The sequence below is a fragment of the Leptodactylus fuscus genome, chromosome 8, assembly GCF_031893055.1.
Source record: "Leptodactylus fuscus isolate aLepFus1 chromosome 8, aLepFus1.hap2, whole genome shotgun sequence".
Classification (NCBI taxonomy): domain Eukaryota; kingdom Metazoa; phylum Chordata; class Amphibia; order Anura; family Leptodactylidae; genus Leptodactylus; species Leptodactylus fuscus.
The window spans coordinates 64,466,351-64,482,820 of NC_134272.1; the positions used below are offsets into that span (position 1 = coordinate 64,466,351).

Here is a 16,470-nt window from a genome sequence, read left to right on the forward strand (position 1 = left end):
AAGCATTGAATAGTCCTTTTTGAGTCTTAAAGGGGTTGGCCACTTTCAGGCCAATATAGAGAAACAAATGTTATGGTTTGTACAATAAAAAGTTGTACAATTTTCCAATATACTTTCCTGTATCAATTCCTCACAGTTTTTTAGATCTCGGCTTGCTGTCATTCATTCTGTTACTGCAAGTGGATAAAACTCTGACCATGGTCATGTGATTTACGGTTCCTGGTCATGTGATAAGTACACAGGTGCTGCTCGTTATAGCCACAGCACAGTAATCATCTAACTGGTAATCAACTGTGCACCTGTGTGCTCATCACATGACCATGGACCGCGCATCACATGACCATGGTCAGACTTTAATCTCCTACAAATAACAGAATGAATGACAACAAGCTGAAATCTAGAAACCCATGAGGAATTGATACAGAAAGTATATTGGAAAACTGTACAACTTTTTATTGTACAAACAATAACATTTGTTCCTCTATATTGCTCTGAAAGTGCCCAACCCCTTTAAGATATTTTGTATTTCTTATTAAATTAAAGAAATGTTCCTTCTCCACTTATTATCCTGGTCTCCTCCTCATTATATTCACTTATAAAGAAACTGTGACCATGTCCAGATGTCTATGGAGAGGGAGGGGTGTAGCGGGAGGCTGTTAATTGATTTATTGTACAGTTACAGTGCTTTTTGGGTCTTTTTCTGCAGTCTCCTCCTCCCCTCTCCATAGACTTCTGTGTAATAATTTAACTTGATAACTGGTGAAGGAAATCTATTTCTTTATTAAACTATATTAAAAAAGTTTCTTATATTAACCTATGATGGTTTTATAACCAGAGTTTGGCTTAAATCTTGTGATTTTTGGAAACCACTTTTAAGGGTTAAAGACAGGAAGGTTATTCATTGCGTAATAAGTTGTAACCTTATTCAATATACTTTCTGTGTCAATTCATTATTGTTTTCAGGGTATCTGCTTGTAGTCATTCAGCAGAAAGCTTCATTGTCTCCTTCCAGAGGATAAACATCTGTCAAGTCATAAGATGGACATACAATTGCTTGACAGTTCTAGTATAGTTATCAAAGCTGTGTTGTATAAGAAGTCAGACACCTATGTGTCCACCACGTGGTCGGGACAGACGTCTACCCACTGTCACTAAAGAGAAAAGTATATATTGAATGGTAGTAAGAGAGAGCTTAATTTTGGAGAATTGATACTGACTATATATTGGAAAATTGTAAATCTTTTCATTGTATAAAGCCACATCTAATAATCTTGCCTGGTGTGTGGACCCGAAAAATGTAGTCTTAAAATGCACAAGGTTTATCTCCATGGTGGAGGCTTTTATACAATCCAATGTAGGTTTATCTCCACAGGTTTATTTTGCAACAGAAATTTGTGCCAGGATCTTGGTGCAATTCTGGTATATGCTGTTGGAGCTTAAAGGGGTTGTCCCATCACAAGGATCCTATCTATACTGCTTGTTAATGTGAATGTAAGACTTTTCCTAAATACATTGCTTCAGCAAAACTGCTTTGTTTGTCCACTATCTTACTTTATTCATTTTTTTTTTTTTTTTTTGACACATCCCTCGACTTATCTGGTCATAAGTCAAGTGATGTATCTGCTGCTCTGAGGGAGGAGGGGCTAAGTGCACAGGAGCAAGCCTGGAGGGGGGGGGGTAGTTTACCCTTTGGGCATTCGCTGTAATAGAGAGAGGCGGATGCCGGGTCTGTATTCGCATTGTGAAGGCTAGACTGGTCTATGAGCGTGCACGCAGGGCCAGCGGCATTTCGCTGTTGGCTTTGCATATGTAACCCCGCCCACCAATGACGCAACAAAGCAGGAAGAAAGAAGATTTTACAGCAACGAAGACTGGTGAGTATGCGACGTGGGAATACCCCTTTAAGCCTTGCCCCTTGTATTTTAAGCTTCGCCCCTTATATTTTAAGCCTCACCCCTTGTATTTTAAGCCTTGCCCCTTTTAATGATAAGACCAACCCCTTCTTGGGCAAAGTGGAGGAAAAAAAATGTCCAAAACACATTATATAACAAATAAATATGATGCATAACGTAGATTGGATTTTTGATGCTAATGGCCTATCCATAGAATAGGTCTAAAACATCAGATTATTGGGGGTCAGACATCCCACATCCCTACTGATCAGCTGATATTATGACCTCCCCAAGGGCGTGAAGCCAGAAACTTTTATGGCTTCATCCACTGTGTAGCGGATGAGTTACTGCAGCTCTGCTTCTTTCCACTTGAATGGGCTGATCTGCAGTAATCAGGCCACTGTGTAGGTCCAGTGCTGGAGGATGCTGGGAACAGCTGATCGGTGGTGGTGCCAAGTGGGCGACCCCCATTGTTTGCTATTATATTTATTTTATGTAGTGGCCAGTAAATCCCTATAATAGGGCAGATTCTCAACTACGTTTAGGATTGGTTATCATATATATATATATATATATATATCTTTTTGTCTGGCTGCTACAGTTTTAACAGCAAAAATAGCTTGCAGACTAAAGAGAATCTGTATGAAAATGCTGTGTGTGAACGGGCTGATAGGAGCGGTATTACTGACAATACCTTTAGGGATTTAGGACTCTCTAGAGGACACTGACACTAACAAAATGTGTGTAGGAAATCCACTTTACTGAAAGTCCCATACTGTCTGTGACTAGGATTACTGGTGTGTCTAGTAGTGATTCACTTTACATTCTTACTTGGCTTCTGACTGTCAGTGTGGGACTATGTGTCCCTATGAAGCTGCCATTGAGATTATCCAATTACGGTTTCACAATCATATGAAGGCGGCAGCCAGCTGCTCCGTAGTAGTGAAGGGGCTATAAAAAAAAAAAAAAAAAAAAAAAAGTTGGCCTTTTTGTCCAAATCGTACTGTGGCCTGGCCCTCGTGTCTGTGGTGTTTTTCCTCATAAACTGTAATGGGAAAATTGCAAAAAAGGAATTAAAAGTAAAAATTGTGATCCTACTGCCGTGTGGTGAATTAGAGAACCGATGGGGAACGTTTTGTAGACTTGAATACTAGGGGCATGTTCACACATAAAATCTGCAGCATAGCTAACTCCATCTGTGTAGCTTTCATCTGTTCTTCTGTTACTTTGTAGAGACAGCCAAAACATTAAAAAGACTATTAATGGACCAATGGTTACAGCCTAGTCTTAGTGATTGGTCATTGCAACAAGCAGGTCCTTAGACGTCCACCGCCTTCAGTATGTGGGGCGCCCTCTGCTGTGTATGTGTCATCGGTGCGGTCTGCCCGCCAGTCTGTCAGCTCTTGCTCACCCTGCGCATTTCTTGTCCCAGTGTGGTCCAAGTCACAGTAAGGTCCGGTTCACATCTGCACATGGGTTTCCGTTCGAAGTCTGCATGATTACCGCATGAAAAATACAGAGAGAAAAGTGCTTCTCACAGGACTCTTCTCTCTACGTTCTTCATGCGGAGAGGGGAACAAAATGGCCCAAACGCAGATGTGGACTGACCCTTAGCAGATCTGCTGCTCCTAAATGCAACCCCAGCCTTAACTTATCTGCATTGACGTGGACACGATGCGTAGAATAGTCACAGGAGATGACGAAACTCCTAGGAGGAGATTTATTCTGATATGCATTTTATCTGCTGCAGTCAGAGATGGTCTAATGGTGGCCAAACACATTTGAGGAAATGGCCAAAACTGAAATTTCAGTGAGAACAGTCGGTCACATAATTTGCACAGTTGTCAAAGGGAGGAAGGGTTTTGGCATGTTGGTTTTCAACATGCCTAGTACTTTTGCTGTCATGGCAGATGAGGTGTATATTGCGGTGGTTATTGTCGTCTTAGTGAAAACTCGTGCACACAGTGTGCGTATATAAGGTGGAGCCATAAATGTCTTATGGCCACTTTTTTGGATTAATAAGGTTTTATTTGAAACTCATATTAACCAGTTGAGAACAAGTTGGTGTAAATGAACAACACGCTCCACTCGGGTAAGGCTAGGTTCATATTAGTGCTGCGAACATCGGACATGACTGGAGTCCTTGGTCTGTACGGTGTCCTTTTTAGTTTAATAGGGAATAATTCTAATAATTCCTCTGGCTTGCATCACTTTATCATTCAGCGATTTGTGACAGATCTGCACCATATGGGCACCCGGCATAGATGTGAAGCTAGTCATACATAAAATAAAATGGACATGAATAAATGTCAGATTACCGTTCTGTGCGGTGGTTTTATAGATCTAGCGAAGTAACTATCTCTACAGTGCAGTTACTTATTGCCCATCATTTCAGGAAACAGGCCTTTAGCGCACGGTCACGTTTTTTTCCTTTTTCTTCTCCATCCTTGTTACCAGGTACCACAAGCGGTGGAAAATTATAGATTATTTTGCTGATGTGCAGCCACTCCGCACTGAAAAGATAGAAAACCAATATCGTGCTTTATTTTTCTGGACGTGTTGGTTTAAATATATGGAGATTGCAAAGAGCTTTTGATGTTCACTGCGCCCTATTAACTCCTGATGGTAATTAGCTTTGTAAGATCAATGATTTCAGGAAGCTTTCCAATCTGCGAGGTGATGCGACCTGTACCCCCTTCACATCGATTCCTGTGGTTAGACTTGGACTAGTTATTACAGGATATGGCATAGATAATACAGTAGGGGGAGGCTGGGTGCACGGCTCTGAATTCATTCTCTCCTGTGCAGTATCGATTGCTTTGGTAAGGGTGTGGTTCACAGCGCCGTCGCTGACTCTGTCTTCTCTTACCACGAAGTAGTACAGGGAGTTTACATATTTACCAGCCATGAGGACAAAAGGGTCAGGAATTCTATATCTGGACTATACAGCTCCTTAGGTCAGTATTCACATACTGCAGATTGGGATGGGAACAACTTTAACAGTATAATGTAATGTGCTTGCTCATAGCCCTGGGGTAACGTGCTGCCGTCAGACAAGCAAATTCTTACGTCTCGCCTGATCACATCCTTTATGTGGCCCTAGGAGTCCTCATTGTTGGCAGCCCATCATTGTGTGTAAAGTAGCACTAGGGGCTTATTCACATGTCTACATTATGTGGATGTTAGGGGTCAACGCTGCTTGAATTCTGGGGGCGCATGCAGAAGGTCGGGTCTGTTTGTCCTATTTTGGTCAAGTATGCAAACCATGGATGCCCATTGATGTCTATGATTTTCAACAGGGATGTGGAGTCTGAGTTGGGGCAAGTTTTGGGTGGAGTTGAGGAAAAGTTAGTCTTTGACAGGCTGTCCCAAAAAATATAAAAAATAGAACATATCTTATTTTTATGTTTTCACAGATTCCAAAATAGACTTAAAGGGATTCTATCTAAAAAACAAAACAAAACATGTTTTAAACAAAAAGCACGTAGGAATAGCCTTTATCTTGAAGTTCTGCACTGCCGTTTTTCTACTTCTGTTCTGATCCGTCAGCCATTCTCCTCCATTCTTACAGGAGACTACTGTAAAATGGCCAACGGAACTGCTGACTGTGAATATCCGTCGCCCATTTTGTGGTGGTCTTTTGTAAGAAAAGGAAGAGAATAGCTGACAGAGGAGAAGAAAGGCAGTGCTGGAATGGATGACAATGCTGTGCTCCGTGTACAGGAGGAATGCCCCCTGTGCTCTGAGTATAATAATAAAAAAAAAAATTCAAAAACTGTAGCGCAGATCTTCAAGATAAAGGTAAGAGATGCTTTTAGCTTAAAACATGTTTTTTAATGATAGAATCCCTTTAAGTCTAAAGGCCCGTGCACACAATGTAACATGGCGCTCATTCTGACACGTAAATTCGTTTCAGAGTCAGTTCTTCAAAACAGAATCCCATTGACTTCAATGGGTTCTGTCTTACGCGTGCCACACATTGAAATCAATGGGAGGCTTTTTAACCCATTGATTTCAATATGTTACGCACGTTAAACGGAACCCATTGAAGTCAATGGGATTCTGTTATGAAGCACTGACTCTGACACAAATTTACGTGTCAGAATGAGCGCCGTGTTATATCGTGTGCACGAGCCCTAAGGGTTCTACGACAGGGCCTCCCCGCAGATATGACGGACTTAAAAAAAAAAAAAAAAAAAAAAAGGACAGTTTTATCAGTTTTTCCACACTGTTGTTATCCATGGTCATGTAAATGAGGCCTTACACTAAAAGCATCTTAAGGAGATGGGGTGGACTCCGTTTGTTTTTTCTGAAAGTTGCCTGCATAAAAAACACCTGTAACTTTCTAGTTTTTGCGTTGAAAAAGTGGAAAATCGCAGTGGGTTTGGTCACATCAGGTTGGTTTAATGAATTCTGATCCACCATGTTTTACTGTTCACAGCGAGGTAGCCACCAAGGAATCCTGAAGTGACGAAAATCATTATGTCCGCTTGTACCGCAGGTCAGTCAGGACTTTTCTTGTTGGCGAACGTGTATGGCAGGTTAGACCTAGCCTAGTGCTTTACCTGCTGTTATAAGGAGGGTGTCCATTTATCAGTATTGTCACTAGGACTGCTCTTTACAAAGGGAGAGATCGATCCCCTCCATTAGGGTCAGATTGGATCAAATTTATCAAGATGGCAGCTGTGACACTACGTAATACATGTAGCACATCTCCTGGCACGCTAGACACTCCTGTCAGCTTTATACCACCTCATGACTATTGTGTGTTAAACATAATCACCAAAAATTGTGCAAGACCAAAATAAATTTAGATCAATTGTTTATTTTAGGTTGATGTTGTTTCATAATAGGGGTCTGTCTTATAAAATTCAGGCCTTATACTAGGTTCACACCCGTGTTCGGGTTTCCATTCGGGGAAACCTAATCTGCTTAAAAAAAAAAAAGCAGTTACCTGTGGAAACTCACGGACCCCATAGACTATAATGGAGTCCGCCGGGTTTTTGACCGAAAACAGGTTCAGGGATGGAAACCCCAAACGGAATTCAAGCACTGGTGTGAACCCGGCCTTATTCACATGTCAGTGTTTTGCATCAGGGACTGTGAGCCAAAACCAGGAATGGATCGAAAACGCAAAACAGGTGCAACTATATCTGTTATTCCTCACCTCTATAGTCTCGACTCCTGGGATTCTCACAACTGATACAAAGCACCAAGCAAAATATTCATGTGTGAATAAGGCCTAAGGCACACATATACATATTTGTGGGTTTTAGGCAGTGCTTTTTTTTTTCCCTCTATTTTTCAGGTTTTTTTTTTTTTGCAGTTTTATGTTTCTTTTTGATATGTAGGGACAACAAATTGATCACCTTGTGATGTTGCCTTTGGTTGCACAGCTCATACCGGTGAAACACATTGGGTGGGGGGGCTTTAGGCTGAGTACAGACATGGTTTTTTGGTTCGGAATTTGACGCGGAGGCTGCCTCAGATTTCAGACCAAAAAAAGCGGTAGCCACGACTGGATGCCGGTGCAGTGCATCGACATTCAGTCGCGGCACTTGGCTCCGGATTAGGCCCAAATGAATGGGCCTAGTCAAGAGGGAGTGTCTTCAGGCGGAATCCACCTAAAGAGAGGGCATGTCTCTTCTTTTTTCCCGTTCCGTGGAAAGAAGAAATGACCGGCACCCATTGATTTCAACAGGAGACGTTTTGGGTTTTTTTGGTCAAGGTTTTGACATGGAATCAGTGTCAAAATCCTGACCTAAAAACCCTGTCTGATTTCTGCCTTATAAATGCCTCAACGCCAGTTTTTTGCAATAGATAGATGCAATTACGGAAGATCTTTGGTGCATGAAACATTCGTTCAGAACTTTGCTCACGGCTTTTTGTGAAAGTCAGCAGAGCAGGAGTAAAGCAAGGCAGGGCAGTACAGGGACTGGTTTTGGAAATCTCCCCCATTGATACCATGCACGTCCCCTGTCCAAAATATTTGGGAAAATGAGGCGTAGCCCTAACTGGCACACAGCAGTACCATAACTGGTGTAAACTTCCTTCATCATTTATGCCGATGACTCCTGCATACTTTGGCTGTATTTACTATTCAGGAAAGTGGTTGTGCAGAATTTTTTTTTAAGTTGCATTTTGCCCCCCCCCCCAACAGAAATCTGCCAGAGCATATGAAAAGCTCATAAAGTGCAATAGAAATGTATAAAAATAAATAACCGAGGATTGGCAAAACTGGTTTCACATTGTATTTTATCAGCAAAGAACTGCAGCCTGAACCCTGACCTGTGAAGAGACCTTATAGAGAATAGGTGTATCCTCATCCTATGTGCTCTATTCCACCAGGGATCACGGTCTGTACATGTGGTATGTAGACAGGCACGCTATGCCTGGATGGCATGTACCCAATAGGGATTATGTGGCATTGAGGCGGTCACTAGCGGCATAGGTGTGCAGCATACCTGCGGGCTTTGATCTTGGACTGTTTGTATGTTTTGCGAGTTATTTATAGAGCGAGCGCTCCAGACAATGCAGGGACTGTTTGCAGGTAATTGATCTGCGCAGAGCAGGATTAGATAGCAGTTGTTACCAGCATCCACCTCCTCATTTCTAAAAATGGGGCTGTCAGAAGAGCAGCTGCCGCCGAATTGGAGGGAAATGCAGCAAGCAGCTGTTAATCTTCAGCACTGCAGGCTGTAGGAGAAGGCTTCCTGGACACCGTCACATCTGCTCTGTATTGACTGAGCCTCATACAGCTTATTTTATCCAGCCACGGACTTAACCAGTTCATTGCTGGTTGCTGTCAACCGTTGTCATCCGCCTCCTCCATGATCTAATGGGGCATTAAGGTTTTATGAGCTCTTCTGCTAGTATGTGTATGTTTAACGTTATTGCGAGTCGTGGCGAGGCATCCATTTATTGATCCCTGTAGGAACAGTCCTATTATCTGGTTAACCTGTTCCGTGCTGGAGTGGGAAAGAATACAGCCCATATTTGCAGGAATAAGTCCAGCATGGTCGTAGGCTGTGCTTGCTCTCCCAGCTGTTGACGCTGGCTGGGTTGCCTTTTACTGTCCTGTATACAAATGTGTCCAGCCCCCCGAGCTCAGCCAGCAAATCAAGCGGCGTTGCGTTGTGCAACACATACACACACTCACACACACACAGTTCTTCTCACAGCACAGCAGGAGACAAGAGACAGCCCTACACTTGCACGGATTGATTTTCCCCATTATATTACATCTTCTGAGTGCACTGGTTTACACCGCTCTTGCCTGACAGCTTTTCGGGGTGCTTGCTTATAAGAGGACTTCTTTAGTGACTGGCGACAGTCTGTAAGTCATCTTTACTTTGATACGTTGTACTGTTCCATCTTTCCTGTGATTCTGTCGTCCATGAATTGTCAAACTATGCTGCAACTTTCAGCATGGCTGCTTTGATGCATCGATGTCTTTGCATGTAGCAGGCGGTGTATTACTTGTTTTGTAGTTTACATTGGAACGGTTTGTATTTTGTGTACTACGTTGCCATTTGTAGTCCTGTCTAGAAATCACTTTCGGCATCCGATTTAGAATGGTCGATTTGCTTTTTGACAGCTTGTGTGTGTTTATTTCTGCGCTTTGGATTGTTGTGCTTTTTTACCATTGACATCTTTTTACGTCTTATTACCGTTTCACGACCGATCATAAAACTGGAATTTAATTGAAAGGATCTGACCCATGTTCCATCGTATAAGAGGGCGCCCACTCCTTGCCACCCCTACCATAACATTTTAGTATTTCTTAATAGTTGGTGAAAGCCGAGCCTTGGGGGTGGTCATGTATTCTATGTTTTTACTTTTTGAACCTATTATTGAGATTTTGATACTATAGGTCACTTAGTTAAAACTATAAGTAAGGTATTGAATGGTGTCTAAGGGACAGGCTCTACTATGAGGCATGTTTATTGTGCTGCTGGGGTAGGAGCAGTTCCTGGAAGCTAAGGGTGGGGATGGAAGGTCCTATCGTTTTCCTATCGACAGAAATATTAGCTTTGCAGCGCGCTCTCTCTCTCCGCTCCTTACTCTCCTGCTAATGGTGAGGCATAAATGTTTTAGTAGGTTTGATGTGTTGGATCCAGATCGAGCTTCTTTTCTTTGTGTGGTGATTAATTGTTATGGTCCCACCTCCTCCACCGCCACACCATGCCGCACATGGACGGCCAGATCTTCTGGTGATACTGATATGCAGGTGGTTTATGCAGCCTTGGCTTATTAATATGCTGCTATGTAAAGGACGGTTTTTATTTAACCGGTTCTATAATGACTTTGACCAAGTTTTGCAGACGGTACCATACGTGTTCCTATATTATAGCTGTCCATGATCAATGTATACATACTTCTTACCGTGTTATGTGAAGAGCTTATTAGCTGCTGTAATGGTGAAATGCACATTTTATTCTGGTTGGGGTCACACCTGGGTTGTCTTATCCATTTTGGTCTATCGCAGTAGCAGAAATCAGACCATTAAATAAATGGATCGCAATGGATCCCTAGGGGCTCCATTGACTATAACAGGGTCCGTCAAGTGTCCGTTTTTTTTTCGCCAGATGAAGTTGTGCTTGCAGGATTTTTTTCTGAATGGGATTTCTGACAAACATGCCGATGCAGATGTGAACATGGCTTAGTTTGGTGAAGGCATTGGGGTAGATAAATCCTTATTAAAATTGTATGCTCACCATGTCTATATACAGTGTGTTTAGTTGTGAGTATACCGTAGTCAGATGTGATAGTGCTGGACTAGTCAAATGAAAGATCAGGTATTGGAACATCTGTCTCTAAATAACATAAAAATTCCCATAGGAAAGTCACTTTTAATGGATTAAAGTGGACTAATTCTCTCTCTGTACAGGTCTTCTCTTTTTCCTGACAGTCAGTGTCGTGCGCTCTCTCCGTGTCGCGCGCTCTCCGTGTCATGCTCTCTCTCTATTATGCTGTTCTTGTTACTCCAGCTAGAAATGTATGAAATTGACAACTGGGTGTTACCTTTCCCCCAAGACCACAATGTGCGCCCCTGCACAGTTTGATACTTTCAGCACTGAGTCAACAGTGTGAAGGACACCCCCCCAAGTGACCACACCCAGTTGTCAATGTATTAATTAATTTGTAGGAGGAATAGCCGAGGAATAGCACAATGCAACATTTAAAAGGATCCTATCACTCAAACAAATTTTTTTTTTTTTCTCAGTGACATGTCGGAATAGCCTTAAGAAAGGCTATTTTTCTCCTACCTTTCGATGTCTTCTCCGCGCCGCCGATCGTTTGAAATCCCGATTTTTGTCGGTATGCAAATGAGTTCTCTTGCAGCACTGGGGGCGTCCCTAATGCTGCGAGAGAACTCTCTCCAGTGCCGCCTCCATCTTCTTCCGCAACGGTCTCTTCACGCATTGTCTTCCGGCATATGAGGGGCCAAATTTCAACGCAGCGGGCCTCGGGCAGAGCCAACTTCATTTGCGAGCGGCCATTTTTTTTGTGTCCACTTATGCAAGCATGCGCAGTACGCTCCTGTAATTCTATGGCTGCCTACATGTGAAGTCGGCTCTGCCCGCTGGCAGAGCCAACTTACTCATGTGTTGAATTTTGACACCTTTGCGGAAGAAGACGCGCAAAGAGGCCGTTGCTGAAGAAGATGGAGGTGGTGCTGGAGAGAGTTCTTTCGCAGCATTGGGGACGCCCCCATTGCTGTTTGAGCGAGAGAACTCAATTGCATACCGACAAAAAACGGGATTTTAAGTGAACAGCGGCGCAGAGAAGATATTGAAAGATGGGAGAATAGCCTTTCTTAAGGCTGTTCCGACGTGTTAGTGAGAAAAAAAGAGTTTGAATGCTAGGATCCCTTTAAGGAAAGTCTTCTCCAAAATTATTATTACATAGGGAAGTATTTACTGTAGCAGACATGCCAGGAGACCTGGGACAATCCCCTCTAAATAGCTTGCTTTGAAACCATAGACACTAAATTACATCTTTGAGGGCATGTTCACATGGTGCAGTTAAAACTGCATTGAGAAAAACTGCATACTTTTTTTAATGCAGTTTTTAGTGCGGTTTCTTAGTTTTACAGGCAAAACACATTTGTATGGCATGCTTTGCCTGCAAAAAATCAAAAACTGCACCAAAAACCACGTCCTTTCGACACATTTTTAATTGCATCCAGTTGCACTGTGTGAATATATCCTGACAGTTGGTTATTAGTCGGACCGGCTTATTTATGGGCATGAGATTGCTAGTGCCAGGGGGGTTGTTACCTGGCATTGGAATACTTAAAGTAAAATTTTGCAGGGGAACATAGTCTCTGGTTGGTGTCGTCTTTCCAAACCATACTCTAAGCCAGTCCAAGATAAAGCATTGGCTCTCCATCTCCTTGTCTGTTGCGTCTGGACTGGAATTGTTGGGAATGTAGATGAAGACTTGGGTTCTTACTTGAATCAGGAATTATATATTTGGGAGTTGGTGTGAGGGGCGTCCATCAAATAAATTGTTTTTCTACCAAAGTTTCCCTCTGGCACATGTACGGTATGTAGATTCAGATTGTTATTGCAATGATGGCCACATAATCTTACAATCTTTCTTGTATAGGTCTTCAACAAATGGAGAAGTTACTACAATGCTTTTGTACCGTCAGTGTGGTCGTGTCTTTGGTTATGTCTTGGTGGTTGCATTCTTAAAGACGACCCGGTGCCATGTCTGTAAAGTATCTTTTCTTATAACTGTGCATTGTGGTTTTCCTCTTTTATGCCTACTATAGACTGGGGCTTCACAGCAATTTTTGGCCATGAACAAAGATCACTGTGTTGCCCGGTGGCCCCTGAAGTAATGTAAGTAAATGGGGTCTTGACTCCAAGGTTACTGGGACCACAACTTTTGAGTTGCAAAAAAAAAAAAAAAAACCCTCCGATTTTCTTTGTGACCCCATTCACTTTCATCACGTAAGGTGTCGCAGGGTGATACGGGCATCTGAAGTCGCAACCAAAATGACTGTGTATTCCCATCCTAAAATGACATCTGGGTGTTACCAGTGGAGAGTGTTGGCCCTACATAGTATGACATTAACCATATTAAATTGTTTGGGTGGACACTTAATTGACAAGTGAAATGGTGACACCCAGTTGTCAATTGGAGGAATAACTGAGGAAGAGCACAACATTGTTTTGGTGTTTTTATACCTTTTTTAAGATGTCATTTTTATTTATTCCAATGTGGGGAGCATCTGATGTTTTTTAGTCAGTCTTTTTTGGGAGGCGGTGATTCAACTATTTTGATCGTTTTTACGGTTATGGTGTTCACTGGATGCCCCAATCTGGCAGTTATGGCGGACGCTCTGCTTGGGAGTGGGTGTCATATTTACGGTTGGTGTTTGCAAAGGGGTGCATGAGCCTAGACATTGAAAAGCTGAAGAAATTCTCTTGTGTATTAAAAATTTGCATCTGTTGTCATCCATTGGACACCAACAGTGCTCACTGGACTCCATTGACTATAACAGACTATGACTGAATGATAAGTCATTGAGAAAGCAGCCGTCTGAAATCCATCTTGTATGGCGGTGCATTACTGTCCGTGCATCTTTCTGCTATACATAGTATGGTTTGATGCAGTCTATTGTTCTCTGTAAGCAGCCACATCCGGCTGGTCAGGGCTGTAATACTGAATGGATAACTGGCAGGAGTATTACAAGTAATGTTCATCTCCGTGGTCTGTGCTTTGTGTCTCGCCTGTCTCCAGACTTGTGAACCTACAGAATTAATTTCATGTTCCATGAGCCTGTAGCAGTTTGCAGGGTGTTCGTTCTCATACTGAGAGCTTGCACTACATCCAGTATTCCCAAAGGATAGCCATTAATATGATCAGAGAAGAGTGCAATGTGCAGATGTTTCAGGTTGTAGATACTAGGAAATCCATAGATATACATAAAACATGGGGAGAGCATAGTCTTGGGCCTTATTCACATGTTTCACAGCTGTTTTATGAGCGTGCAAGTGGTTGAAAAAAAAATAAAAAATTGTCCATTTTGTCAGTAACACAGTCTGCATTGAAGTCAGTGGGTCAGTTTTTAATGGCCGACCAAAACTGATGGTGGCTGTGAAAAATGGATCAGTGGGTTGGGTAAGAAAAAAAAACAAAACAATGAAATTCATCCTGTTTTTGCTTGGTTTGTTAAAAATTGATGCAAAATGGATGAGGTTCAGCCCTTAGAATTGGACAAATGGATCAGATTTCGGCTAGCTTCCATAGGAGACTTCTCTGCAGATTCAGGTGAAAATCAGCGGAGAGAAAAGTCCTGCACAGAGGTCCTGTGGAAATCCCAACGGACCCCCATCATACTTTATGCGGTCCATGGGTAACCACTGTTTTAGTGGATAGGCTGTCAGGTGTAGAGTCCAGCACTAGTGTGAACCTAAATGTGTGAATAAGGCCTAAGGCTACATGTACTCAACTGTGCTTAAAAAAACAAAACAAAAAACCTGTTGCATTGAATCTTTTACGGTAAATGTGATCTATGGAAACCGACAGAAATAGGACATGTTTTATTTGTTATTGGATATGTCAATACGCGCCCAGCGTTTCATTGTTGTTAAAAAGAACGACCATTTTTCTACTGTTGTGTGTGTAACCTTAGGGTTGAGCGATCGGGATCAGAAACGATCTGATTCCGATCTTTTCCCGCACGATCGAGGTCGGAGGTTAGTTCACACAATGCTTGGCTACTGGCCTATCATTGTGGGAAAAGCTAACAATGACTGTCCAGTAGCCAAGCATTGTGGGAAATAACCTCGAACCTCGATCCCGTGCGAAAAGATCGGAATCTGATCTTTCCCGATCGCTCAACCTTATTCTGACCGTATCCTAAAACGTATACTTGACACCCCTGACCATGACTCCTAGGAGGCATGGATTCATCTATCTGGTATCAGGCTTCTAGGTGTTAATTCAGAATGAATCCTTCCCTTCTGATGTCTGACCTAAGTTCTTATCAGAAGTGTGGCGTGGTGGTCTGTAGGTATAATCTTTCTAATGGTGTATCAGAGTATTGAGGTCATTTGGATGGGCGCGGTGTGGTGCTTTTGCAAGGTTGGACGAGCAGTCATTGGTGATCTCTTGGGATTTGTGTTACACTTGGGCTTTTTCACAACCACAGTGTCTACTAGAGAGAAACCACAGTGTTTCCTCAGGTCATACAACAGCGTGTCTGTGGTTTGTGTGTAAATCACTGAGGCAGAACCTGAATTTCCACAGCAGTGTGTCTACTCTATCCAGATTTGTCAGTCTTTTGTCGAGAATCTGATTAGAGCTTCCTGGTCGTCATGACCGAAATAATATTCTGTCACCACACACTCTCCATAGAGCTGCTGTATGAAGAACTACGAGAAGTAGTGGTGGTGTCACCCATGGCGTCTTCTATAGATGATACTACTACTCTCTCCATCCATGGGCTGGAAACTCCGCGCTAAAGCGCTGTGGGAACAACCATGGCGGAAACGCATCGCAGTTCTTCCTGCAGCACTTTGAACAGAAAGTTCACGCGCGTAATACATTGAGAGCATGGGGAAAAAAGCCTCCCATTGATTTCAATGGGGAGCGCATGTATGCCGGCTCCCATTCAAGTCAATGGGAGCTGCTTTTTACGCGCTCATTCTGAACGTGTTTTTATGATCAGAATGAGCGCAGTGTTACATCGTGTGAAGGCTCCCTTAGTGTGGCTTTGTCCAGTCACCGCTGACCGTGCTAGTTTGTACAGCAAGATGATTTCCTTTTGACAAGCAGAATGGTAATACCGAGTTATCAATTTACTCATAACTAAGAGGAATAACCGCACAACAGACTTGTATGCCAAAATGTTCCAGAATTATCTTTTCACGGATGTTTAAAATTTGTACATAAACTTATCAAGAGTGGCGACGCGTCCACGTTCCATATGACCACTGAGGCCCGATGCTTCATAATGTGATAATATTCCATGGGGATACCTTTATAATGACGCAACCCATGCCTGCACGTCCCCTGCGGCGGTGAAAGTCACCTCATTTGAGGTGAGTTGGCTGCTCTCCTGGGCCCATGCACCTTTGCGGAATTCTATGCCAACTTGTAGCTGACATAGATTTCAGGGTTGGTTTGCACCAGTAAACTGGCATAAATGATATTACATGTAGCACAACCTCTATGGCAGTTTTTTGCTTTTGTGAAAGTTTTGTGGGAGACATAAAGACACCCATTGGGACGATTATTGCGACTGGCGTTTTAAAAAAGTTGCAGACCCAGTGTTTGACTACTTTTATATATAACAATAATATATTTTCCCCAATGTGATCACCCGACCTGCAGGTTACCAAGACATGAGTAGGTAGTAATTCACACCACCTAAATTCTAGCGGGTTCAACAAATGCTACTGGCTATTACTTAGGGGTATTTCTCTTATTTATCCTCTGTTTAACAGAGCTCCTTGTTCAGAAGTTGGATGCAAGTCCCAAAGATGGGTCCCACATCTATCAAACATTTCACCTATCGTATGAATATGCTTTAAATTTCGAGGAGGGGCCTACTTGT

At 42.6% G+C, this 16,470-nt stretch overlaps 1 protein-coding gene across 3 annotated transcripts in view; it reads left to right on the forward strand.

The window, feature by feature from the left end:
• The window catches only part of HDAC4 (histone deacetylase 4), a 154,153-nt gene that overhangs the window by 81,443 nt on the left and 56,240 nt on the right, over positions 1-16,470 (forward strand). Inside the window, exon 1 of one of the 3 annotated variants that reach the window (XM_075283862.1) lies at positions 8,602-9,228. The exons of the other annotated variants lie outside the window; for them this stretch is intronic. The gene's annotated coding sequence lies outside the window, so the exon portion shown is untranslated. Of the gene's footprint in view, positions 1-8,601; positions 9,229-16,470 lie in introns of those variants that run through there. 3 annotated transcript variants of the gene reach the window in all.